Here is a 23,182-nt window from a genome sequence, read left to right on the forward strand (position 1 = left end):
GAGATAAAAAAATTCACAAAAATAAATGTCAATTCTGTCAGGTCCCCCGAGGTGAACACACTGGAAAGCTGCTACAGAAAAATATACTAGTGGCACAATAACGGGCATCAAAGCGGGCAGCGAAAGGTGTTATCAAAAAGGACGAATGACTGAACCTGGCCCAATTCTCTCATACTCTGCCGAGTGAGTGCAAATTGCAGTTTTCTTCACAATCTCAGCCCATTTGTAATATTTTTCCCATTTTACAGTACATGACATGGTAAAATGGCTAGTGTCATTGAAAGCTGCAATTTGTCCTGTAGAAATCAAGCCCTCATGCGGCTACATCTATAGAAAAATTTAAAAAGTTATGGCTTTTTGCACAAATGAAAGCACAAAAATGAAAAGTGAGCAGGGCCCACAGTTGTTCACATCATCACTCACATGCCTCGTGTTTACTTTCTAGTCGTGTTGCGTCAGAGATCACAGCACAGCCATTCCTCGTTAGTATAGTGGTGAGTATCCCCGCCTGTCACGCGGGAGACTGGGGTTCGATTCCCCGACGGGGAGGTCTTTTACATTGTGACTCTGGACTCTGGAGCTCTGGAATCTGAAGCAGTACTTCAAATTGCATTGAAAATGTAATTAATCCGGCAATATATTCGTATTCAGGAGCTGTCGTTTCATTTTATTGTTTGATTGTCAATCGCTTCAGGGGCATCTGCCACCAACAATCACCACATGTGGGATAAATCCATCCCACAAAAAAGAATGATTGCGCTCGCTCTCACATATTTCCAGTTTGTCCTGTAGGGGTGAGCCCCACACAGATGGCCGGTTAGCTCAGTTGGTTAGAGCGTGGTGCTAATAACGCCAAGGTCGCGGGTCCGATCCCCGTACTGGCCAAAAACAGCCCTTACCAGTCACCTTTCCTCATTGGGTCACAGGTAGATCAACGCTGAAGCTTTTTGCTTCTTAGCAGTTTCTTTGTTGCATCATTTTCTTTTCTCATTTTACTAGTTTAATAAAGAGATAAAAAAATTCACAAAAATAAATGTCAATTCTGTCAGGTCCCCCGAGGTGAACACACTGGAAAGCTGCTACAGAAAAATATACTAGTGGCACAATAACGGGCATCAAAGCGGGCAGCGAAAGGTGTTATCAAAAAGGACGAATGACTGAACCTGGCCCAATTCTCTCATACTCTGCCGAGTGAGTGCAAATTGCAGTTTTCTTCACAATCTCAGCCCATTTGTAATATTTTTCCCATTTTACAGTACATGACATGGTAAAATGGCTAGTGTCATTGAAAGCTGCAATTTGTCCTGTAGAAATCAAGCCCTCATGCGGCTACATCTATAGAAAAATTTAAAAAGTTATGGCTTTTTGCACAAATGAAAGCACAAAAATGAAAAGTGAGCAGGGCCCACAGTTGTTCACATCATCACTCACATGCCTCGTGTTTACTTTCTAGTCGTGTTGCGTCAGAGATCACAGCACAGCCATTTCTCGTTAGTGTAGTGGTGAGTATCCCCACCTGTCACGCGGGAGACTGGGGTTCGATTCCCCGACGGGGAGGTCTTTTACATTGTGACTCTGGACTCTGGACTCTGGAGCTCTGGAATCTGAAGCAGTACTTCAAATTGCATTGAAAATGTAATTAATCCGGCAATATATTCGTATTCAGGAGCTGTTGTTTCATTTTATTGTTTGATTGTCAATCGCTTCAGGGGCATCTGCCACCAACAATCACCACATGTGGGATAAATCCATCCCTCAAAAAAGAATGATTGCGCTCGCTCTCACATATTTCCAGTTTGTCCTGTAGGGGTGAGCCCCACACAGATGGCCGGTTAGCTCAGTTGGTTAGAGCGTGGTGCTAATAACGCCAAGGTCGCGGGTCCGATCCCCGTACTGGCCAAAAACAGCCCTTACCAGTCACCTTCCCTCATTGGGTCACAGGTAGATCAACGCTGAAGCTTTTTGCTTCTTAGCAGTTTCTTTGTTGCATCATTTTCTTTTCTCATTTTACTAGTTTAATAAAGAGATAAAAAAATTCACAAAAATAAATGTCAATTCTGTCAGGTCCCCCGAGGTGAACACACTGGAAAGCTGCTACAGAAAAATATACTAGTGGCACAATAACGGGCATCAAAGCGGGCAGCGAAAGGTGTTATCAAAAAGGACGAATGACTGAACCTGGCCCAATTCTCTCATACTCTGCCGAGTGAGTGCAAATTGCAGTTTTCTTCACAATCTCAGCCCATTTGTAATATTTTTCCCATTTTACAGTACATGACATGGTAAAATGGCTAGTGTCATTGAAAGCTGCAATTTGTCCTGTAGAAATCAAGCCCTCATGCGGCTACATCTATAGAAAAATTTAAAAAGTTATGGCTTTTTGCACAAATGAAAGCACAAAAATGAAAAGTGAGCAGGGCCCACAGTTGTTCACATCATCACTCACATGCCTCGTGTTTACTTTCTAGTCGTGTTGCGTCAGAGATCACAGCACAGCCATTCCTCGTTAGTATAGTGGTGAGTATCCCCACCTGTCACGCGGGAGACTGGGGTTCGATTCCCCGACGGGGAGGTCTTTTACATTGTGACTCTGGACTCTGGACTCTGGAGCTCTGGAATCTGAAGCAGTACTTCAAATTGCATTGAAAATGTAATTAATCCGGCAATATATTCGTATTCAGGAGCTGTCGTTTCATTTTATTGTTTGATTGTCAATCGCTTCAGGGGCATCTGCCACCAACAATCACCACATGTGGGATAAATCCATCCCTCAAAAAAGAATGATTGCGCTCGCTCTCACATATTTCCAGTTTGTCCTGTAGGGGTGAGCCCCACACAGATGGCCGGTTAGCTCAGTTGGTTAGAGCGTGGTGCTAATAACGCCAAGGTCGCGGGTCCGATCCCCGTACTGGCCAAAAACAGCCCTTACCAGTCACCTTCCCTCATTGGGTCACAGGTAGATCAACGCTGAAGCTTTTTGCTTCTTAGCAGTTTCTTTGTTGCATCATTTTCTTTTCTCATTTTACTAGTTTAATAAAGAGATAAAAAAATTCACAAAAATAAATGTCAATTCTGTCAGGTCCCCCGAGGTGAACACACTGGAAAGCTGCTACAGAAAAATATACTAGTGGCACAATAACGGGCATCAAAGCGGGCAGCGAAAGGTGTTATCAAAAAGGACGAATGACTGAACCTGGCCCAATTCTCTCATACTCTGCCGAGTGAGTGCAAATTGCAGTTTTCTTCACAATCTCAGCCCATTTGTAATATTTTTCCCATTTTACAGTACATGACATGGTAAAATGGCTAGTGTCATTGAAAGCTGCAATTTGTCCTGTAGAAATCAAGCCCTCATGCGGCTACATCTATAGAAAAATTTAAAAAGTTATGGCTTTTTGCACAAATGAAAGCACAAAAATGAAAAGTGAGCAGGGCCCACAGTTGTTCACATCATCACTCACATGCCTCGTGTTTACTTTCTAGTCGTGTTGCGTCAGAGATCACAGCACAGCCATTCCTCGTTAGTATAGTGGTGAGTATCCCCGCCTGTCACGCGGGAGACTGGGGTTCGATTCCCCGACGGGGAGGTCTTTTACATTGTGACTCTGGACTCTGGACTCTGGAGCTCTGGAATCTGAAGCAGTACTTCAAATTGCATTGAAAATGTAATTAATCCGGCAATATATTCGTATTCAGGAGCTGTCGTTTCATTTTATTGTTTGATTGTCAATCGCTTCAGGGGCATCTGCCACCAACAATCACCACATGTGGGATAAATCCATCCCTCAAAAAAGAATGATTGCGCTCGCTCTCACATATTTCCAGTTTGTCCTGTAGGGGTGAGCCCCACACAGATGGCCGGTTAGCTCAGTTGGTTAGAGCGTGGTGCTAATAACGCCAAGGTCGCGGGTCCGATCCCCGTACTGGCCAAAAACAGCCCTTACCAGTCACCTTCCCTCATTGGGTCACAGGTAGATCAACGCTGAAGCTTTTTGCTTCTTAGCAGTTTCTTTGTTGCATCATTTTCTTTTCTCATTTTACTAGTTTAATAAAGAGATAAAAAAATTCACAAAAATAAATGTCAATTCTGTCAGGTCCCCCGAGGTGAACACACTGGAAAGCTGCTACAGAAAAATATACTAGTGGCACAATAACGGGCATCAAAGCGGGCAGCGAAAGGTGTTATCAAAAAGGACGAATGACTGAACCTGGCCCAATTCTCTCATACTCTGCCGAGTGAGTGCAAATTGCAGTTTTCTTCACAATCTCAGCCCATTTGTAATATTTTTCCCATTTTACAGTACATGACATGGTAAAATGGCTAGTGTCATTGAAAGCTGCAATTTGTCCTGTAGAAATCAAGCCCTCATGCGGCTACATCTATAGAAAAATTTAAAAAGTTATGGCTTTTTGCACAAATGAAAGCACAAAAATGAAAAGTGAGCAGGGCCCACAGTTGTTCACATCATCACTCACATGCCTCGTGTTTACTTTCTAGTCGTGTTGCGTCAGAGATCACAGCACAGCCATTCCTCGTTAGTATAGTGGTGAGTATCCCCGCCTGTCACGTGGGAGACTGGGGTTCGATTCCCCGACGGGGAGGTCTTTTACATTGTGACTCTGGACTCTGGAGCTCTGGAATCTGAAGCAGTACTTCAAATTGCATTGAAAATGTAATTAATCCGGCAATATATTCGTATTCAGGAGCTGTCGTTTCATTTTATTGTTTGATTGTCAATCGCTTCAGGGGCATCTGCCACCAACAATCACCACATGTGGGATAAATCCATCCCTCAAAAAAGAATGATTGCGCTCGCTCTCACATATTTCCAGTTTGTCCTGTAGGGGTGAGCCCCACACAGATGGCCGGTTAGCTCAGTTGGTTAGAGCGTGGTGCTAATAACGCCAAGGTCGCGGGTCCGATCCCCGTACTGGCCAAAAACAGCCCTTACCAGTCACCTTCCCTCATTGGGTCACAGGTAGATCAACGCTGAAGCTTTTTGCTTCTTAGCAGTTTCTTTGTTGCATCATTTTCTTTTCTCATTTTACTAGTTTAATAAAGAGATAAAAAAATTCACAAAAATAAATGTCAATTCTGTCAGGTCCCCCGAGGTGAACACACTGGAAAGCTGCTACAGAAAAATATACTAGTGGCACAATAACGGGCATCAAAGCGGGCAGCGAAAGGTGTTATCAAAAAGGACGAATGACTGAACCTGGCCCAATTCTCTCATACTCTGCCGAGTGAGTGCAAATTGCAGTTTTCTTCACAATCTCAGCCCATTTGTAATATTTTTCCCATTTTACAGTACATGACATGGTAAAATGGCTAGTGTCATTGAAAGCTGCAATTTGTCCTGTAGAAATCAAGCCCTCATGCGGCTACATCTATAGAAAAATTTAAAAAGTTATGGCTTTTTGCACAAATGAAAGCACAAAAATGAAAAGTGAGCAGGGCCCACAGTTGTTCACATCATCACTCACATGCCTCGTGTTTACTTTCTAGTCGTGTTGCGTCAGAGATCACAGCACAGCCATTCCTCGTTAGTATAGTGGTGAGTATCCCCGCCTGTCACGCGGGAGACTGGGGTTCGATTCCCCGACGGGGAGGTCTTTTACATTGTGACTCTGGACTCTGGACTCTGGAGCTCTGGAATCTGAAGCAGTACTTCAAATTGCATTGAAAATGTAATTAATCCGGCAATATATTCGTATTCAGGAGCTGTCGTTTCATTTTATTGTTTGATTGTCAATCGCTTCAGGGGCATCTGCCACCAACAATCACCACATGTGGGATAAATCCATCCCTCAAAAAAGAATGATTGCGCTCGCTCTCACATATTTCCAGTTTGTCCTGTAGGGGTGAGCCCCACACAGATGGCCGGTTAGCTCAGTTGGTTAGAGCGTGGTGCTAATAACGCCAAGGTCGCGGGTCCGATCCCCGTACTGGCCAAAAACAGCCCTTACCAGTCACCTTCCCTCATTGGGTCACAGGTAGATCAACGCTGAAGCTTTTTGCTTCTTAGCAGTTTCTTTGTTGCATCATTTTCTTTTCTCATTTTACTAGTTTAATAAAGAGATAAAAAAATTCACAAAAATAAATGTCAATTCTGTCAGGTCCCCCGAGGTGAACACACTGGAAAGCTGCTACAGAAAAATATACTAGTGGCACAATAACGGGCATCAAAGCGGGCAGCGAAAGGTGTTATCAAAAAGGACGAATGACTGAACCTGGCCCAATTCTCTCATACTCTGCCGAGTGAGTGCAAATTGCAGTTTTCTTCACAATCTCAGCCCATTTGTAATATTTTTCCCATTTTACAGTACATGACATGGTAAAATGGCTAGTGTCATTGAAAGCTGCAATTTGTCCTGTAGAAATCAAGCCCTCATGCGGCTACATCTATAGAAAAATTTAAAAAGTTATGGCTTTTTGCACAAATGAAAGCACAAAAATGAAAAGTGAGCAGGGCCCACAGTTGTTCACATCATCACTCACATGCCTCGTGTTTACTTTCTAGTCGTGTTGCGTCAGAGATCACAGCACAGCCATTCCTCGTTAGTATAGTGGTGAGTATCCCCGCCTGTCACGCGGGAGACTGGGGTTCGATTCCCCGACGGGGAGGTCTTTTACATTGTGACTCTGGACTCTGGAGCTCTGGAATCTGAAGCAGTACTTCAAATTGCATTGAAAATGTAATTAATCCGGCAATATATTCGTATTCAGGAGCTGTCGTTTCATTTTATTGTTTGATTGTCAATCGCTTCAGGGGCATCTGCCACCAACAATCACCACATGTGGGATAAATCCATCCCTCAAAAAAGAATGATTGCGCTCGCTCTCACATATTTCCAGTTTGTCCTGTAGGGGTGAGCCCCACACAGATGGCCGGTTAGCTCAGTTGGTTAGAGCGTGGTGCTAATAACGCCAAGGTCGCGGGTCCGATCCCCGTACTGGCCAAAAACAGCCCTTACCAGTCACCTTCCCTCATTGGGTCACAGGTAGATCAACGCTGAAGCTTTTTGCTTCTTAGCAGTTTCTTTGTTGCATCATTTTCTTTTCTCATTTTACTAGTTTAATAAAGAGATAAAAAAATTCACAAAAATAAATGTCAATTCTGTCAGGTCCCCCGAGGTGAACACACTGGAAAGCTGCTACAGAAAAATATACTAGTGGCACAATAACGGGCATCAAAGCGGGCAGCGAAAGGTGTTATCAAAAAGGACGAATGACTGAACCTGGCCCAATTCTCTCATACTCTGCCGAGTGAGTGCAAATTGCAGTTTTCTTCACAATCTCAGCCCATTTGTAATATTTTTCCCATTTTACAGTACATGACATGGTAAAATGGCTAGTGTCATTGAAAGCTGCAATTTGTCCTGTAGAAATCAAGCCCTCATGCGGCTACATCTATAGAAAAATTTAAAAAGTTATGGCTTTTTGCACAAATGAAAGCACAAAAATGAAAAGTGAGCAGGGCCCACAGTTGTTCACATCATCACTCACATGCCTCGTGTTTACTTTCTAGTCGTGTTGCGTCAGAGATCACAGCACAGCCATTCCTCGTTAGTATAGTGGTGAGTATCCCCGCCTGTCACGCGGGAGACTGGGGTTCGATTCCCCGACGGGGAGGTCTTTTACATTGTGACTCTGGACTCTGGAGCTCTGGAATCTGAAGCAGTACTTCAAATTGCATTGAAAATGTAATTAATCCGGCAATATATTCGTATTCAGGAGCTGTCGTTTCATTTTATTGTTTGATTGTCAATCGCTTCAGGGGCATCTGCCACCAACAATCACCACATGTGGGATAAATCCATCCCACAAAAAAGAATGATTGCGCTCGCTCTCACATATTTCCAGTTTGTCCTGTAGGGGTGAGCCCCACACAGATGGCCGGTTAGCTCAGTTGGTTAGAGCGTGGTGCTAATAACGCCAAGGTCGCGGGTCCGATCCCCGTACTGGCCAAAAACAGCCCTTACCAGTCACCTTTCCTCATTGGGTCACAGGTAGATCAACGCTGAAGCTTTTTGCTTCTTAGCAGTTTCTTTGTTGCATCATTTTCTTTTCTCATTTTACTAGTTTAATAAAGAGATAAAAAAATTCACAAAAATAAATGTCAATTCTGTCAGGTCCCCCGAGGTGAACACACTGGAAAGCTGCTACAGAAAAATATACTAGTGGCACAATAACGGGCATCAAAGCGGGCAGCGAAAGGTGTTATCAAAAAGGACGAATGACTGAACCTGGCCCAATTCTCTCATACTCTGCCGAGTGAGTGCAAATTGCAGTTTTCTTCACAATCTCAGCCCATTTGTAATATTTTTCCCATTTTACAGTACATGACATGGTAAAATGGCTAGTGTCATTGAAAGCTGCAATTTGTCCTGTAGAAATCAAGCCCTCATGCGGCTACATCTATAGAAAAATTTAAAAAGTTATGGCTTTTTGCACAAATGAAAGCACAAAAATGAAAAGTGAGCAGGGCCCACAGTTGTTCACATCATCACTCACATGCCTCGTGTTTACTTTCTAGTCGTGTTGCGTCAGAGATCACAGCACAGCCATTCCTCGTTAGTATAGTGGTGAGTATCCCCGCCTGTCACGCGGGAGACTGGGGTTCGATTCCCCGACGGGGAGGTCTTTTACATTGTGACTCTGGACTCTGGAGCTCTGGAATCTGAAGCAGTACTTCAAATTGCATTGAAAATGTAATTAATCCGGCAATATATTCGTATTCAGGAGCTGTCGTTTCATTTTATTGTTTGATTGTCAATCGCTTCAGGGGCATCTGCCACCAACAATCACCACATGTGGGATAAATCCATCCCACAAAAAAGAATGATTGCGCTCGCTCTCACATATTTCCAGTTTGTCCTGTAGGGGTGAGCCCCACACAGATGGCCGGTTAGCTCAGTTGGTTAGAGCGTGGTGCTAATAACGCCAAGGTCGCGGGTCCGATCCCCGTACTGGCCAAAAACAGCCCTTACCAGTCACCTTTCCTCATTGGGTCACAGGTAGATCAACGCTGAAGCTTTTTGCTTCTTAGCAGTTTCTTTGTTGCATCATTTTCTTTTCTCATTTTACTAGTTTAATAAAGAGATAAAAAAATTCACAAAAATAAATGTCAATTCTGTCAGGTCCCCCGAGGTGAACACACTGGAAAGCTGCTACAGAAAAATATACTAGTGGCACAATAACGGGCATCAAAGCGGGCAGCGAAAGGTGTTATCAAAAAGGACGAATGACTGAACCTGGCCCAATTCTCTCATACTCTGCCGAGTGAGTGCAAATTGCAGTTTTCTTCACAATCTCAGCCCATTTGTAATATTTTTCCCATTTTACAGTACATGACATGGTAAAATGGCTAGTGTCATTGAAAGCTGCAATTTGTCCTGTAGAAATCAAGCCCTCATGCGGCTACATCTATAGAAAAATTTAAAAAGTTATGGCTTTTTGCACAAATGAAAGCACAAAAATGAAAAGTGAGCAGGGCCCACAGTTGTTCACATCATCACTCACATGCCTCGTGTTTACTTTCTAGTCGTGTTGCGTCAGAGATCACAGCACAGCCATTCCTCGTTAGTATAGTGGTGAGTATCCCCACCTGTCACGCGGGAGACTGGGGTTCGATTCCCCGACGGGGAGGTCTTTTACATTGTGACTCTGGACTCTGGACTCTGGAGCTCTGGAATCTGAAGCAGTACTTCAAATTGCATTGAAAATGTAATTAATCCGGCAATATATTCGTATTCAGGAGCTGTCGTTTCATTTTATTGTTTGATTGTCAATCGCTTCAGGGGCATCTGCCACCAACAATCACCACATGTGGGATAAATCCATCCCTCAAAAAAGAATGATTGCGCTCGCTCTCACATATTTCCAGTTTGTCCTGTAGGGGTGAGCCCCACACAGATGGCCGGTTAGCTCAGTTGGTTAGAGCGTGGTGCTAATAACGCCAAGGTCGCGGGTCCGATCCCCGTACTGGCCAAAAACAGCCCTTACCAGTCACCTTCCCTCATTGGGTCACAGGTAGATCAACGCTGAAGCTTTTTGCTTCTTAGCAGTTTCTTTGTTGCATCATTTTCTTTTCTCATTTTACTAGTTTAATAAAGAGATAAAAAAATTCACAAAAATAAATGTCAATTCTGTCAGGTCCCCCGAGGTGAACACACTGGAAAGCTGCTACAGAAAAATATACTAGTGGCACAATAACGGGCATCAAAGCGGGCAGCGAAAGGTGTTATCAAAAAGGACGAATGACTGAACCTGGCCCAATTCTCTCATACTCTGCCGAGTGAGTGCAAATTGCAGTTTTCTTCACAATCTCAGCCCATTTGTAATATTTTTCCCATTTTACAGTACATGACATGGTAAAATGGCTAGTGTCATTGAAAGCTGCAATTTGTCCTGTAGAAATCAAGCCCTCATGCGGCTACATCTATAGAAAAATTTAAAAAGTTATGGCTTTTTGCACAAATGAAAGCACAAAAATGAAAAGTGAGCAGGGCCCACAGTTGTTCACATCATCACTCACATGCCTCGTGTTTACTTTCTAGTCGTGTTGCGTCAGAGATCACAGCACAGCCATTCCTCGTTAGTATAGTGGTGAGTATCCCCGCCTGTCACGCGGGAGACTGGGGTTCGATTCCCCGACGGGGAGGTCTTTTACATTGTGACTCTGGACTCTGGAGCTCTGGAATCTGAAGCAGTACTTCAAATTGCATTGAAAATGTAATTAATCCGGCAATATATTCGTATTCAGGAGCTGTCGTTTCATTTTATTGTTTGATTGTCAATCGCTTCAGGGGCATCTGCCACCAACAATCACCACATGTGGGATAAATCCATCCCACAAAAAAGAATGATTGCGCTCGCTCTCACATATTTCCAGTTTGTCCTGTAGGGGTGAGCCCCACACAGATGGCCGGTTAGCTCAGTTGGTTAGAGCGTGGTGCTAATAACGCCAAGGTCGCGGGTCCGATCCCCGTACTGGCCAAAAACAGCCCTTACCAGTCACCTTCCCTCATTGGGTCACAGGTAGATCAACGCTGAAGCTTTTTGCTTCTTAGCAGTTTCTTTGTTGCATCATTTTCTTTTCTCATTTTACTAGTTTAATAAAGAGATAAAAAAATTCACAAAAATAAATGTCAATTCTGTCAGGTCCCCCGAGGTGAACACACTGGAAAGCTGCTACAGAAAAATATACTAGTGGCACAATAACGGGCATCAAAGCGGGCAGCGAAAGGTGTTATCAAAAAGGACGAATGACTGAACCTGGCCCAATTCTCTCATACTCTGCCGAGTGAGTGCAAATTGCAGTTTTCTTCACAATCTCAGCCCATTTGTAATATTTTTCCCATTTTACAGTACATGACATGGTAAAATGGCTAGTGTCATTGAAAGCTGCAATTTGTCCTGTAGAAATCAAGCCCTCATGCGGCTACATCTATAGAAAAATTTAAAAAGTTATGGCTTTTTGCACAAATGAAAGCACAAAAATGAAAAGTGAGCAGGGCCCACAGTTGTTCACATCATCACTCACATGCCTCGTGTTTACTTTCTAGTCGTGTTGCGTCAGAGATCACAGCACAGCCATTCCTCGTTAGTATAGTGGTGAGTATCCCCACCTGTCACGCGGGAGACTGGGGTTCGATTCCCCGACGGGGAGGTCTTTTACATTGTGACTCTGGACTCTGGACTCTGGAGCTCTGGAATCTGAAGCAGTACTTCAAATTGCATTGAAAATGTAATTAATCCGGCAATATATTCGTATTCAGGAGCTGTCGTTTCATTTTATTGTTTGATTGTCAATCGCTTCAGGGGCATCTGCCACCAACAATCACCACATGTGGGATAAATCCATCCCTCAAAAAAGAATGATTGCGCTCGCTCTCACATATTTCCAGTTTGTCCTGTAGGGGTGAGCCCCACACAGATGGCCGGTTAGCTCAGTTGGTTAGAGCGTGGTGCTAATAACGCCAAGGTCGCGGGTCCGATCCCCGTACTGGCCAAAAACAGCCCTTACCAGTCACCTTCCCTCATTGGGTCACAGGTAGATCAACGCTGAAGCTTTTTGCTTCTTAGCAGTTTCTTTGTTGCATCATTTTCTTTTCTCATTTTACTAGTTTAATAAAGAGATAAAAAAATTCACAAAAATAAATGTCAATTCTGTCAGGTCCCCCGAGGTGAACACACTGGAAAGCTGCTACAGAAAAATATACTAGTGGCACAATAACGGGCATCAAAGCGGGCAGCGAAAGGTGTTATCAAAAAGGACGAATGACTGAACCTGGCCCAATTCTCTCATACTCTGCCGAGTGAGTGCAAATTGCAGTTTTCTTCACAATCTCAGCCCATTTGTAATATTTTTCCCATTTTACAGTACATGACATGGTAAAATGGCTAGTGTCATTGAAAGCTGCAATTTGTCCTGTAGAAATCAAGCCCTCATGCGGCTACATCTATAGAAAAATTTAAAAAGTTATGGCTTTTTGCACAAATGAAAGCACAAAAATGAAAAGTGAGCAGGGCCCACAGTTGTTCACATCATCACTCACATGCCTCGTGTTTACTTTCTAGTCATGTTGCGTCAGAGATCACAGCACAGCCATTCCTCGTTAGTATAGTGGTGAGTATCCCCGCCTGTCACGCGGGAGACTGGGGTTCGATTCCCCGACGGGGAGGTCTTTTACATTGTGACTCTGGACTCTGGAGCTCTGGAATCTGAAGCAGTACTTCAAATTGCATTGAAAATGTAATTAATCCGGCAATATATTCGTATTCAGGAGCTGTCGTTTCATTTTATTGTTTGATTGTCAATCGCTTCAGGGGCATCTGCCACCAACAATCACCACATGTGGGATAAATCCATCCCACAAAAAAGAATGATTGCGCTCGCTCTCACATATTTCCAGTTTGTCCTGTAGGGGTGAGCCCCACACAGATGGCCGGTTAGCTCAGTTGGTTAGAGCGTGGTGCTAATAACGCCAAGGTCGCGGGTCCGATCCCCGTACTGGCCAAAAACAGCCCTTACCAGTCACCTTCCCTCATTGGGTCACAGGTAGATCAACGCTGAAGCTTTTTGCTTCTTAGCAGTTTCTTTGTTGCATCATTTTCTTTTCTCATTTTACTAGTTTAATAAAGAGATAAAAAAATTCACAAAAATAAATGTCAATTCTGTCAGGTCCCCCGAGGTGAACACACTGGAAAGCTGCTACAGAAAAATATACTAGTGGCACAATAACGGGCATCAAAGCGGGCAGCGAAAGGTGTTATCAAAAAGGACGAATGACTGAACCTGGCCCAATTCTCTCATACTCTGCCGAGTGAGTGCAAATTGCAGTTTTCTTCACAATCTCAGCCCATTTGTAATATTTTTCCCATTTTACAGTACATGACATGGTAAAATGGCTAGTGTCATTGAAAGCTGCAATTTGTCCTGTAGAAATCAAGCCCTCATGCGGCTACATCTATAGAAAAATTTAAAAAGTTATGGCTTTTTGCACAAATGAAAGCACAAAAATGAAAAGTGAGCAGGGCCCACAGTTGTTCACATCATCACTCACATGCCTCGTGTTTACTTTCTAGTCGTGTTGCGTCAGAGATCACAGCACAGCCATTCCTCGTTAGTATAGTGGTGAGTATCCCCGCCTGTCACGCGGGAGACTGGGGTTCGATTCCCCGACGGGGAGGTCTTTTACATTGTGACTCTGGACTCTGGAGCTCTGGAATCTGAAGCAGTACTTCAAATTGCATTGAAAATGTAATTAATCCGGCAATATATTCGTATTCAGGAGCTGTCGTTTCATTTTATTGTTTGATTGTCAATCGCTTCAGGGGCATCTGCCACCAACAATCACCACATGTGGGATAAATCCATCCCTCAAAAAAGAATGATTGCGCTCGCTCTCACATATTTCCAGTTTGTCCTGTAGGGGTGAGCCCCACACAGATGGCCGGTTAGCTCAGTTGGTTAGAGCGTGGTGCTAATAACGCCAAGGTCGCGGGTCCGATCCCCGTACTGGCCAAAAACAGCCCTTACCAGTCACCTTCCCTCATTGGGTCACAGGTAGATCAACGCTGAAGCTTTTTGCTTCTTAGCAGTTTCTTTGTTGCATCATTTTCTTTTCTCATTTTACTAGTTTAATAAAGAGATAAAAAAATTCACAAAAATAAATGTCAATTCTGTCAGGTCCCCCGAGGTGAACACACTGGAAAGCTGCTACAGAAAAATATACTAGTGGCACAATAACGGGCATCAAAGCGGGCAGCGAAAGGTGTTATCAAAAAGGACGAATGACTGAACCTGGCCCAATTCTCTCATACTCTGCCGAGTGAGTGCAAATTGCAGTTTTCTTCACAATCTCAGCCCATTTGTAATATTTTTCCCATTTTACAGTACATGACATGGTAAAATGGCTAGTGTCATTGAAAGCTGCAATTTGTCCTGTAGAAATCAAGCCCTCATGCGGCTACATCTATAGAAAAATTTAAAAAGTTATGGCTTTTTGCACAAATGAAAGCACAAAAATGAAAAGTGAGCAGGGCCCACAGTTGTTCACATCATCACTCACATGCCTCGTGTTTACTTTCTAGTCGTGTTGCGTCAGAGATCACAGCACAGCCATTCCTCGTTAGTATAGTGGTGAGTATCCCCGCCTGTCACGCGGGAGACTGGGGTTCGATTCCCCGACGGGGAGGTCTTTTACATTGTGACTCTGGACTCTGGACTCTGGAGCTCTGGAATCTGAAGCAGTACTTCAAATTGCATTGAAAATGTAATTAATCCGGCAATATATTCGTATTCAGGAGCTGTCGTTTCATTTTATTGTTTGATTGTCAATCGCTTCAGGGGCATCTGCCACCAACAATCACCACATGTGGGATAAATCCATCCCTCAAAAAAGAATGATTGCGCTCGCTCTCACATATTTCCAGTTTGTCCTGTAGGGGTGAGCCCCACACAGATGGCCGGTTAGCTCAGTTGGTTAGAGCGTGGTGCTAATAACGCCAAGGTCGCGGGTCCGATCCCCGTACTGGCCAAAAACAGCCCTTACCAGTCACCTTCCCTCATTGGGTCACAGGTAGATCAACGCTGAAGCTTTTTGCTTCTTAGCAGTTTCTTTGTTGCATCATTTTCTTTTCTCATTTTACTAGTTTAATAAAGAGATAAAAAAATTCACAAAAATAAATGTCAATTCTGTCAGGTCCCCCGAGGTGAACACACTGGAAAGCTGCTACAGAAAAATATACTAGTGGCACAATAACGGGCATCAAAGCGGGCAGCGAAAGGTGTTATCAAAAAGGACGAATGACTGAACCTGGCCCAATTCTCTCATACTCTGCCGAGTGAGTGCAAATTGCAGTTTTCTTCACAATCTCAGCCCATTTGTAATATTTTTCCCATTTTACAGTACATGACATGGTAAAATGGCTAGTGTCATTGAAAGCTGCAATTTGTCCTGTAGAAATCAAGCCCTCATGCGGCTACATCTATAGAAAAATTTAAAAAGTTATGGCTTTTTGCACAAATGAAAGCACAAAAATGAAAAGTGAGCAGGGCCCACAGTTGTTCACATCATCACTCACATGCCTCGTGTTTACTTTCTAGTCGTGTTGCGTCAGAGATCACAGCACAGCCATTCCTCGTTAGTATAGTGGTGAGTATCCCCGCCTGTCACGCGGGAGACTGGGGTTCGATTCCCCGACGAGGAGGTCTTTTACATTGTGACTCTGGACTCTGGAGCTCTGGAATCTGAAGCAGTACTTCAAATTGCATTGAAAATGTAATTAATCCGGCAATATATTCGTATTCAGGAGCTGTCGTTTCATTTTATTGTTTGATTGTCAATCGCTTCAGGGGCATCTGCCACCAACAATCACCACATGTGGGATAAATCCATCCCTCAAAAAAGAATGATTGCGCTCGCTCTCACATATTTCCAGTTTGTCCTGTAGGGGTGAGCCCCACACAGATGGCCGGTTAGCTCAGTTGGTTAGAGCGTGGTGCTAATAACGCCAAGGTCGCGGGTCCGATCCCCGTACTGGCCAAAAACAGCCCTTACCAGTCACCTTCCCTCATTGGGTCACAGGTAGATCAACGCTGAAGCTTTTTGCTTCTTAGCAGTTTCTTTGTTGCATCATTTTCTTTTCTCATTTTACTAGTTTAATAAAGAGATAAAAAAATTCACAAAAATAAATGTCAATTCTGTCAGGTCCCCCGAGGTGAACACACTGGAAAGCTGCTACAGAAAAATATACTAGTGGCACAATAACGGGCATCAAAGCGGGCAGCGAAAGGTGTTATCAAAAAGGACGAATGACTGAACCTGGCCCAATTCTCTCATACTCTGCCGAGTGAGTGCAAATTGCAGTTTTCTTCACAATCTCAGCCCATTTGTAATATTTTTCCCATTTTACAGTACATGACATGGTAAAATGGCTAGTGTCATTGAAAGCTGCAATTTGTCCTGTAGAAATCAAGCCCTCATGCGGCTACATCTATAGAAAAATTTAAAAAGTTATGGCTTTTTGCACAAATGAAAGCACAAAAATGAAAAGTGAGCAGGGCCCACAGTTGTTCACATCATCACTCACATGCCTCGTGTTTACTTTCTAGTCGTGTTGCGTCAGAGATCACAGCACAGCCATTCCTCGTTAGTATAGTGGTGAGTATCCCCGCCTGTCACGCGGGAGACTGGGGTTCGATTCCCCGACGGGGAGGTCTTTTACATTGTGACTCTGGACTCTGGAGCTCTGGAATCTGAAGCAGTACTTCAAATTGCATTGAAAATGTAATTAATCCGGCAATATATTCGTATTCAGGAGCTGTCGTTTCATTTTATTGTTTGATTGTCAATCGCTTCAGGGGCATCTGCCACCAACAATCACCACATGTGGGATAAATCCATCCCACAAAAAAGAATGATTGCGCTCGCTCTCACATATTTCCAGTTTGTCCTGTAGGGGTGAGCCCCACACAGATGGCCGGTTAGCTCAGTTGGTTAGAGCGTGGTGCTAATAACGCCAAGGTCGCGGGTCCGATCCCCGTACTGGCCAAAAACAGCCCTTACCAGTCACCTTTCCTCATTGGGTCACAGGTAGATCAACGCTGAAGCTTTTTGCTTCTTAGCAGTTTCTTTGTTGCATCATTTTCTTTTCTCATTTTACTAGTTTAATAAAGAGATAAAAAAATTCACAAAAATAAATGTCAATTCTGTCAGGTCCCCCGAGGTGAACACACTGGAAAGCTGCTACAGAAAAATATACTAGTGGCACAATAACGGGCATCAAAGCGGGCAGCGAAAGGTGTTATCAAAAAGGACGAATGACTGAACCTGGCCCAATTCTCTCATACTCTGCCGAGTGAGTGCAAATTGCAGTTTTCTTCACAATCTCAGCCCATTTGTAATATTTTTCCCATTTTACAGTACATGACATGGTAAAATGGCTAGTGTCATTGAAAGCTGCAATTTGTCCTGTAGAAATCAAGCCCTCATGCGGCTACATCTATAGAAAAATTTAAAAAGTTATGGCTTTTTGCACAAATGAAAGCACAAAAATGAAAAGTGAGCAGGGCCCACAGTTGTTCACATCATCACTCACATGCCTCGTGTTTACTTTCTAGTCGTGTTGCGTCAGAGATCACAGCACAGCCATTCCTCGTTAGTATAGTGGTGAGTATCCCCACCTGTCACGCGGGAGACTGGGGTTCGATTCCCCGACGGGGAGGTCTTTTACATTGTGACTCTGGACTCTGGACTCTGGAGCTCTGGAATCTGAAGCAGTACTTCAAATTGCATTGAAAATGTAATTAATCCGGCAATATATTCGTATTCAGGAGCTGTCGTTTCATTTTATTGTTTGATTGTCAATCGCTTCAGGGGCATCTGCCACCAACAATCACCACATGTGGGATAAATCCATCCCTCAAAAAAGAATGATTGCGCTCGCTCTCACATATTTCCAGTTTGTCCTGTAGGGGTGAGCCCCACACAGATGGCCGGTTAGCTCAGTTGGTTAGAGCGTGGTGCTAATAACGCCAAGGTCGCGGGTCCGATCCCCGTACTGGCCAAAAACAGCCCTTACCAGTCACCTTCCCTCATTGGGTCACAGGTAGATCAACGCTGAAGCTTTTTGCTTCTTAGCAGTTTCTTTGTTGCATCATTTTCTTTTCTCATTTTACTAGTTTAATAAAGAGATAAAAAAATTCACAAAAATAAATGTCAATTCTGTCAGGTCCCCCGAGGTGAACACACTGGAAAGCTGCTACAGAAAAATATACTAGTGGCACAATAACGGGCATCAAAGCGGGCAGCGAAAGGTGTTATCAAAAAGGACGAATGACTGAACCTGGCCCAATTCTCTCATACTCTGCCGAGTGAGTGCAAATTGCAGTTTTCTTCACAATCTCAGCCCATTTGTAATATTTTTCCCATTTTACAGTACATGACATGGTAAAATGGCTAGTGTCATTGAAAGCTGCAATTTGTCCTGTAGAAATCAAGCCCTCATGCGGCTACATCTATAGAAAAATTTAAAAAGTTATGGCTTTTTGCACAAATGAAAGCACAAAAATGAAAAGTGAGCAGGGCCCACAGTTGTTCACATCATCACTCACATGCCTCGTGTTTACTTTCTAGTCGTGTTGCGTCAGAGATCACAGCACAGCCATTCCTCGTTAGTATAGTGGTGAGTATCCCCGCCTGTCACGCGGGAGACTGGGGTTCGATTCCCCGACGGGGAGGTCTTTTACATTGTGACTCTGGACTCTGGAGCTCTGGAATCTGAAGCAGTACTTCAAATTGCATTGAAAATGTAATTAATCCGGCAATATATTCGTATTCAGGAGCTGTCGTTTCATTTTATTGTTTGATTGTCAATCGCTTCAGGGGCATCTGCCACCAACAATCACCACATGTGGGATAAATCCATCCCACAAAAAAGAATGATTGCGCTCGCTCTCACATATTTCCAGTTTGTCCTGTAGGGGTGAGCCCCACACAGATGGCCGGTTAGCTCAGTTGGTTAGAGCGTGGTGCTAATAACGCCAAGGTCGCGGGTCCGATCCCCGTACTGGCCAAAAACAGCCCTTACCAGTCACCTTCCCTCATTGGGTCACAGGTAGATCAACGCTGAAGCTTTTTGCTTCTTAGCAGTTTCTTTGTTGCATCATTTTCTTTTCTCATTTTACTAGTTTAATAAAGAGATAAAAAAATTCACAAAAATAAATGTCAATTCTGTCAGGTCCCCCGAGGTGAACACACTGGAAAGCTGCTACAGAAAAATATACTAGTGGCACAATAACGGGCATCAAAGCGGGCAGCGAAAGGTGTTATCAAAAAGGACGAATGACTGAACCTGGCCCAATTCTCTCATACTCTGCCGAGTGAGTGCAAATTGCAGTTTTCTTCACAATCTCAGCCCATTTGTAATATTTTTCCCATTTTACAGTACATGACATGGTAAAATGGCTAGTGTCATTGAAAGCTGCAATTTGTCCTGTAGAAATCAAGCCCTCATGCGGCTACATCTATAGAAAAATTTAAAAAGTTATGGCTTTTTGCACAAATGAAAGCACAAAAATGAAAAGTGAGCAGGGCCCACAGTTGTTCACATCATCACTCACATGCCTCGTGTTTACTTTCTAGTCGTGTTGCGTCAGAGATCACAGCACAGCCATTCCTCGTTAGTATAGTGGTGAGTATCCCCACCTGTCACGCGGGAGACTGGGGTTCGATTCCCCGACGGGGAGGTCTTTTACATTGTGACTCTGGACTCTGGACTCTGGAGCTCTGGAATCTGAAGCAGTACTTCAAATTGCATTGAAAATGTAATTAATCCGGCAATATATTCGTATTCAGGAGCTGTCGTTTCATTTTATTGTTTGATTGTCAATCGCTTCAGGGGCATCTGCCACCAACAATCACCACATGTGGGATAAATCCATCCCTCAAAAAAGAATGATTGCGCTCGCTCTCACATATTTCCAGTTTGTCCTGTAGGGGTGAGCCCCACACAGATGGCCGGTTAGCTCAGTTGGTTAGAGCGTGGTGCTAATAACGCCAAGGTCGCGGGTCCGATCCCCGTACTGGCCAAAAACAGCCCTTACCAGTCACCTTCCCTCATTGGGTCACAGGTAGATCAACGCTGAAGCTTTTTGCTTCTTAGCAGTTTCTTTGTTGCATCATTTTCTTTTCTCATTTTACTAGTTTAATAAAGAGATAAAAAAATTCACAAAAATAAATGTCAATTCTGTCAGGTCCCCCGAGGTGAACACACTGGAAAGCTGCTACAGAAAAATATACTAGTGGCACAATAACGGGCATCAAAGCGGGCAGCGAAAGGTGTTATCAAAAAGGACGAATGACTGAACCTGGCCCAATTCTCTCATACTCTGCCGAGTGAGTGCAAATTGCAGTTTTCTTCACAATCTCAGCCCATTTGTAATATTTTTCCCATTTTACAGTACATGACATGGTAAAATGGCTAGTGTCATTGAAAGCTGCAATTTGTCCTGTAGAAATCAAGCCCTCATGCGGCTACATCTATAGAAAAATTTAAAAAGTTATGGCTTTTTGCACAAATGAAAGCACAAAAATGAAAAGTGAGCAGGGCCCACAGTTGTTCACATCATCACTCACATGCCTCGTGTTTACTTTCTAGTCGTGTTGCGTCAGAGATCACAGCACAGCCATTCCTCGTTAGTATAGTGGTGAGTATCCCCGCCTGTCACGCGGGAGACTGGGGTTCGATTCCCCGACGGGGAGGTCTTTTACATTGTGACTCTGGACTCTGGAGCTCTGGAATCTGAAGCAGTACTTCAAATTGCATTGAAAATGTAATTAATCCGGCAATATATTCGTATTCAGGAGCTGTCGTTTCATTTTATTGTTTGATTGTCAATCGCTTCAGGGGCATCTGCCACCAACAATCACCACATGTGGGATAAATCCATCCCACAAAAAAGAATGATTGCGCTCGCTCTCACATATTTCCAGTTTGTCCTGTAGGGGTGAGCCCCACACAGATGGCCGGTTAGCTCAGTTGGTTAGAGCGTGGTGCTAATAACGCCAAGGTCGCGGGTCCGATCCCCGTACTGGCCAAAAACAGCCCTTACCAGTCACCTTCCCTCATTGGGTCACAGGTAGATCAACGCTGAAGCTTTTTGCTTCTTAGCAGTTTCTTTGTTGCATCATTTTCTTTTCTCATTTTACTAGTTTAATAAAGAGATAAAAAAATTCACAAAAATAAATGTCAATTCTGTCAGGTCCCCCGAGGTGAACACACTGGAAAGCTGCTACAGAAAAATATACTAGTGGCACAATAACGGGCATCAAAGCGGGCAGCGAAAGGTGTTATCAAAAAGGACGAATGACTGAACCTGGCCCAATTCTCTCATACTCTGCCGAGTGAGTGCAAATTGCAGTTTTCTTCACAATCTCAGCCCATTTGTAATATTTTTCCCATTTTACAGTACATGACATGGTAAAATGGCTAGTGTCATTGAAAGCTGCAATTTGTCCTGTAGAAATCAAGCCCTCATGCGGCTACATCTATAGAAAAATTTAAAAAGTTATGGCTTTTTGCACAAATGAAAGCACAAAAATGAAAAGTGAGCAGGGCCCACAGTTGTTCACATCATCACTCACATGCCTCGTGTTTACTTTCTAGTCGTGTTGCGTCAGAGATCACAGCACAGCCATTCCTCGTTAGTATAGTGGTGAGTATCCCCACCTGTCACGCGGGAGACTGGGGTTCGATTCCCCGACGGGGAGGTCTTTTACATTGTGACTCTGGACTCTGGACTCTGGAGCTCTGGAATCTGAAGCAGTACTTCAAATTGCATTGAAAATGTAATTAATCCGGCAATATATTCGTATTCAGGAGCTGTCGTTTCATTTTATTGTTTGATTGTCAATCGCTTCAGGGGCATCTGCCACCAACAATCACCACATGTGGGATAAATCCATCCCTCAAAAAAGAATGATTGCGCTCGCTCTCACATATTTCCAGTTTGTCCTGTAGGGGTGAGCCCCACACAGATGGCCGGTTAGCTCAGTTGGTTAGAGCGTGGTGCTAATAACGCCAAGGTCGCGGGTCCGATCCCCGTACTGGCCAAAAACAGCCCTTACCAGTCACCTTCCCTCATTGGGTCACAGGTAGATCAACGCTGAAGCTTTTTGCTTCTTAGCAGTTTCTTTGTTGCATCATTTTCTTTTCTCATTTTACTAGTTTAATAAAGAGATAAAAAAATTCACAAAAATAAATGTCAATTCTGTCAGGTCCCCCGAGGTGAACACACTGGAAAGCTGCTACAGAAAAATATACTAGTGGCACAATAACGGGCATCAAAGCGGGCAGCGAAAGGTGTTATCAAAAAGGACGAATGACTGAACCTGGCCCAATTCTCTCATACTCTGCCGAGTGAGTGCAAATTGCAGTTTTCTTCACAATCTCAGCCCATTTGTAATATTTTTCCCATTTTACAGTACATGACATGGTAAAATGGCTAGTGTCATTGAAAGCTGCAATTTGTCCTGTAGAAATCAAGCCCTCATGCGGCTACATCTATAGAAAAATTTAAAAAGTTATGGCTTTTTGCACAAATGAAAGCACAAAAATGAAAAGTGAGCAGGGCCCACAGTTGTTCACATCATCACTCACATGCCTCGTGTTTACTTTCTAGTCATGTTGCGTCAGAGATCACAGCACAGCCATTCCTCGTTAGTATAGTGGTGAGTATCCCCGCCTGTCACGCGGGAGACTGGGGTTCGATTCCCCGACGGGGAGGTCTTTTACATTGTGACTCTGGACTCTGGAGCTCTGGAATCTGAAGCAGTACTTCAAATTGCATTGAAAATGTAATTAATCCGGCAATATATTCGTATTCAGGAGCTGTCGTTTCATTTTATTGTTTGATTGTCAATCGCTTCAGGGGCATCTGCCACCAACAATCACCACATGTGGGATAAATCCATCCCACAAAAAAGAATGATTGCGCTCGCTCTCACATATTTCCAGTTTGTCCTGTAGGGGTGAGCCCCACACAGATGGCCGGTTAGCTCAGTTGGTTAGAGCGTGGTGCTAATAACGCCAAGGTCGCGGGTCCGATCCCCGTACTGGCCAAAAACAGCCCTTACCAGTCACCTTCCCTCATTGGGTCACAGGTAGATCAAC

At 43.8% G+C, this 23,182-nt stretch overlaps 39 non-coding genes across 39 annotated transcripts; all 39 read left to right on the top strand.

Moving 5' to 3' along the window:
- The first annotated feature begins 477 nt into the window (after positions 1 to 477).
- Positions 478 to 549, top strand: TRNAD-GUC (transfer RNA aspartic acid (anticodon GUC)). Its single transcript has one exon. It is a non-coding gene; the product is annotated as a tRNA-Asp (tRNA).
- Positions 550 to 811: 262 nt separating this feature from the next.
- TRNAI-AAU (transfer RNA isoleucine (anticodon AAU)) lies at positions 812 to 885 on the top strand. The gene has a single exon. It is a non-coding gene; the product is annotated as a tRNA-Ile (tRNA).
- A 941-nt stretch (positions 886 to 1,826) lies between these two features.
- On the top strand, positions 1,827 to 1,900 carry TRNAI-AAU (transfer RNA isoleucine (anticodon AAU)). Its single transcript has one exon. It is a non-coding gene; the product is annotated as a tRNA-Ile (tRNA).
- Positions 1,901 to 2,841: 941 nt separating this feature from the next.
- TRNAI-AAU (transfer RNA isoleucine (anticodon AAU)) lies at positions 2,842 to 2,915 on the top strand. Its single transcript has one exon. It is a non-coding gene; the product is annotated as a tRNA-Ile (tRNA).
- A 600-nt stretch (positions 2,916 to 3,515) lies between these two features.
- TRNAD-GUC (transfer RNA aspartic acid (anticodon GUC)) lies at positions 3,516 to 3,587 on the top strand. The gene has a single exon. It is a non-coding gene; the product is annotated as a tRNA-Asp (tRNA).
- A 269-nt stretch (positions 3,588 to 3,856) lies between these two features.
- On the top strand, positions 3,857 to 3,930 carry TRNAI-AAU (transfer RNA isoleucine (anticodon AAU)). Its single transcript has one exon. It is a non-coding gene; the product is annotated as a tRNA-Ile (tRNA).
- A 600-nt stretch (positions 3,931 to 4,530) lies between these two features.
- Positions 4,531 to 4,602, top strand: TRNAD-GUC (transfer RNA aspartic acid (anticodon GUC)). Its single transcript has one exon. It is a non-coding gene; the product is annotated as a tRNA-Asp (tRNA).
- Positions 4,603 to 4,864: 262 nt separating this feature from the next.
- TRNAI-AAU (transfer RNA isoleucine (anticodon AAU)) lies at positions 4,865 to 4,938 on the top strand. Its single transcript has one exon. It is a non-coding gene; the product is annotated as a tRNA-Ile (tRNA).
- Positions 4,939 to 5,538: 600 nt separating this feature from the next.
- On the top strand, positions 5,539 to 5,610 carry TRNAD-GUC (transfer RNA aspartic acid (anticodon GUC)). The gene has a single exon. It is a non-coding gene; the product is annotated as a tRNA-Asp (tRNA).
- A 269-nt stretch (positions 5,611 to 5,879) lies between these two features.
- On the top strand, positions 5,880 to 5,953 carry TRNAI-AAU (transfer RNA isoleucine (anticodon AAU)). The gene has a single exon. It is a non-coding gene; the product is annotated as a tRNA-Ile (tRNA).
- A 600-nt stretch (positions 5,954 to 6,553) lies between these two features.
- Positions 6,554 to 6,625, top strand: TRNAD-GUC (transfer RNA aspartic acid (anticodon GUC)). Its single transcript has one exon. It is a non-coding gene; the product is annotated as a tRNA-Asp (tRNA).
- A 262-nt stretch (positions 6,626 to 6,887) lies between these two features.
- TRNAI-AAU (transfer RNA isoleucine (anticodon AAU)) lies at positions 6,888 to 6,961 on the top strand. Its single transcript has one exon. It is a non-coding gene; the product is annotated as a tRNA-Ile (tRNA).
- Positions 6,962 to 7,561: 600 nt separating this feature from the next.
- Positions 7,562 to 7,633, top strand: TRNAD-GUC (transfer RNA aspartic acid (anticodon GUC)). The gene has a single exon. It is a non-coding gene; the product is annotated as a tRNA-Asp (tRNA).
- A 262-nt stretch (positions 7,634 to 7,895) lies between these two features.
- TRNAI-AAU (transfer RNA isoleucine (anticodon AAU)) lies at positions 7,896 to 7,969 on the top strand. Its single transcript has one exon. It is a non-coding gene; the product is annotated as a tRNA-Ile (tRNA).
- A 600-nt stretch (positions 7,970 to 8,569) lies between these two features.
- On the top strand, positions 8,570 to 8,641 carry TRNAD-GUC (transfer RNA aspartic acid (anticodon GUC)). The gene has a single exon. It is a non-coding gene; the product is annotated as a tRNA-Asp (tRNA).
- A 262-nt stretch (positions 8,642 to 8,903) lies between these two features.
- On the top strand, positions 8,904 to 8,977 carry TRNAI-AAU (transfer RNA isoleucine (anticodon AAU)). Its single transcript has one exon. It is a non-coding gene; the product is annotated as a tRNA-Ile (tRNA).
- A 941-nt stretch (positions 8,978 to 9,918) lies between these two features.
- TRNAI-AAU (transfer RNA isoleucine (anticodon AAU)) lies at positions 9,919 to 9,992 on the top strand. Its single transcript has one exon. It is a non-coding gene; the product is annotated as a tRNA-Ile (tRNA).
- A 600-nt stretch (positions 9,993 to 10,592) lies between these two features.
- TRNAD-GUC (transfer RNA aspartic acid (anticodon GUC)) lies at positions 10,593 to 10,664 on the top strand. The gene has a single exon. It is a non-coding gene; the product is annotated as a tRNA-Asp (tRNA).
- A 262-nt stretch (positions 10,665 to 10,926) lies between these two features.
- Positions 10,927 to 11,000, top strand: TRNAI-AAU (transfer RNA isoleucine (anticodon AAU)). Its single transcript has one exon. It is a non-coding gene; the product is annotated as a tRNA-Ile (tRNA).
- A 941-nt stretch (positions 11,001 to 11,941) lies between these two features.
- Positions 11,942 to 12,015, top strand: TRNAI-AAU (transfer RNA isoleucine (anticodon AAU)). The gene has a single exon. It is a non-coding gene; the product is annotated as a tRNA-Ile (tRNA).
- Positions 12,016 to 12,615: 600 nt separating this feature from the next.
- Positions 12,616 to 12,687, top strand: TRNAD-GUC (transfer RNA aspartic acid (anticodon GUC)). Its single transcript has one exon. It is a non-coding gene; the product is annotated as a tRNA-Asp (tRNA).
- Positions 12,688 to 12,949: 262 nt separating this feature from the next.
- On the top strand, positions 12,950 to 13,023 carry TRNAI-AAU (transfer RNA isoleucine (anticodon AAU)). The gene has a single exon. It is a non-coding gene; the product is annotated as a tRNA-Ile (tRNA).
- A 600-nt stretch (positions 13,024 to 13,623) lies between these two features.
- TRNAD-GUC (transfer RNA aspartic acid (anticodon GUC)) lies at positions 13,624 to 13,695 on the top strand. The gene has a single exon. It is a non-coding gene; the product is annotated as a tRNA-Asp (tRNA).
- A 262-nt stretch (positions 13,696 to 13,957) lies between these two features.
- On the top strand, positions 13,958 to 14,031 carry TRNAI-AAU (transfer RNA isoleucine (anticodon AAU)). The gene has a single exon. It is a non-coding gene; the product is annotated as a tRNA-Ile (tRNA).
- A 600-nt stretch (positions 14,032 to 14,631) lies between these two features.
- On the top strand, positions 14,632 to 14,703 carry TRNAD-GUC (transfer RNA aspartic acid (anticodon GUC)). The gene has a single exon. It is a non-coding gene; the product is annotated as a tRNA-Asp (tRNA).
- A 269-nt stretch (positions 14,704 to 14,972) lies between these two features.
- On the top strand, positions 14,973 to 15,046 carry TRNAI-AAU (transfer RNA isoleucine (anticodon AAU)). The gene has a single exon. It is a non-coding gene; the product is annotated as a tRNA-Ile (tRNA).
- A 600-nt stretch (positions 15,047 to 15,646) lies between these two features.
- TRNAD-GUC (transfer RNA aspartic acid (anticodon GUC)) lies at positions 15,647 to 15,718 on the top strand. The gene has a single exon. It is a non-coding gene; the product is annotated as a tRNA-Asp (tRNA).
- A 262-nt stretch (positions 15,719 to 15,980) lies between these two features.
- TRNAI-AAU (transfer RNA isoleucine (anticodon AAU)) lies at positions 15,981 to 16,054 on the top strand. Its single transcript has one exon. It is a non-coding gene; the product is annotated as a tRNA-Ile (tRNA).
- A 600-nt stretch (positions 16,055 to 16,654) lies between these two features.
- Positions 16,655 to 16,726, top strand: TRNAD-GUC (transfer RNA aspartic acid (anticodon GUC)). The gene has a single exon. It is a non-coding gene; the product is annotated as a tRNA-Asp (tRNA).
- Positions 16,727 to 16,988: 262 nt separating this feature from the next.
- On the top strand, positions 16,989 to 17,062 carry TRNAI-AAU (transfer RNA isoleucine (anticodon AAU)). The gene has a single exon. It is a non-coding gene; the product is annotated as a tRNA-Ile (tRNA).
- Positions 17,063 to 18,003: 941 nt separating this feature from the next.
- On the top strand, positions 18,004 to 18,077 carry TRNAI-AAU (transfer RNA isoleucine (anticodon AAU)). The gene has a single exon. It is a non-coding gene; the product is annotated as a tRNA-Ile (tRNA).
- A 600-nt stretch (positions 18,078 to 18,677) lies between these two features.
- Positions 18,678 to 18,749, top strand: TRNAD-GUC (transfer RNA aspartic acid (anticodon GUC)). The gene has a single exon. It is a non-coding gene; the product is annotated as a tRNA-Asp (tRNA).
- Positions 18,750 to 19,011: 262 nt separating this feature from the next.
- TRNAI-AAU (transfer RNA isoleucine (anticodon AAU)) lies at positions 19,012 to 19,085 on the top strand. The gene has a single exon. It is a non-coding gene; the product is annotated as a tRNA-Ile (tRNA).
- A 941-nt stretch (positions 19,086 to 20,026) lies between these two features.
- TRNAI-AAU (transfer RNA isoleucine (anticodon AAU)) lies at positions 20,027 to 20,100 on the top strand. The gene has a single exon. It is a non-coding gene; the product is annotated as a tRNA-Ile (tRNA).
- A 600-nt stretch (positions 20,101 to 20,700) lies between these two features.
- Positions 20,701 to 20,772, top strand: TRNAD-GUC (transfer RNA aspartic acid (anticodon GUC)). Its single transcript has one exon. It is a non-coding gene; the product is annotated as a tRNA-Asp (tRNA).
- Positions 20,773 to 21,034: 262 nt separating this feature from the next.
- On the top strand, positions 21,035 to 21,108 carry TRNAI-AAU (transfer RNA isoleucine (anticodon AAU)). Its single transcript has one exon. It is a non-coding gene; the product is annotated as a tRNA-Ile (tRNA).
- Positions 21,109 to 22,049: 941 nt separating this feature from the next.
- Positions 22,050 to 22,123, top strand: TRNAI-AAU (transfer RNA isoleucine (anticodon AAU)). Its single transcript has one exon. It is a non-coding gene; the product is annotated as a tRNA-Ile (tRNA).
- Positions 22,124 to 22,723: 600 nt separating this feature from the next.
- TRNAD-GUC (transfer RNA aspartic acid (anticodon GUC)) lies at positions 22,724 to 22,795 on the top strand. Its single transcript has one exon. It is a non-coding gene; the product is annotated as a tRNA-Asp (tRNA).
- A 262-nt stretch (positions 22,796 to 23,057) lies between these two features.
- Positions 23,058 to 23,131, top strand: TRNAI-AAU (transfer RNA isoleucine (anticodon AAU)). Its single transcript has one exon. It is a non-coding gene; the product is annotated as a tRNA-Ile (tRNA).
- The last annotated feature ends 51 nt before the right edge of the window (positions 23,132 to 23,182 follow it).

Source organism: Phyllobates terribilis, unplaced genomic scaffold (genome assembly GCF_046119375.1).
Source record: "Phyllobates terribilis strain yellow unplaced genomic scaffold, ASM4611937v1 Scaffold_11__3_contigs__length_659146591, whole genome shotgun sequence".
Taxonomy (NCBI): Eukaryota; Metazoa; Chordata; class Amphibia; order Anura; family Dendrobatidae; genus Phyllobates; species Phyllobates terribilis.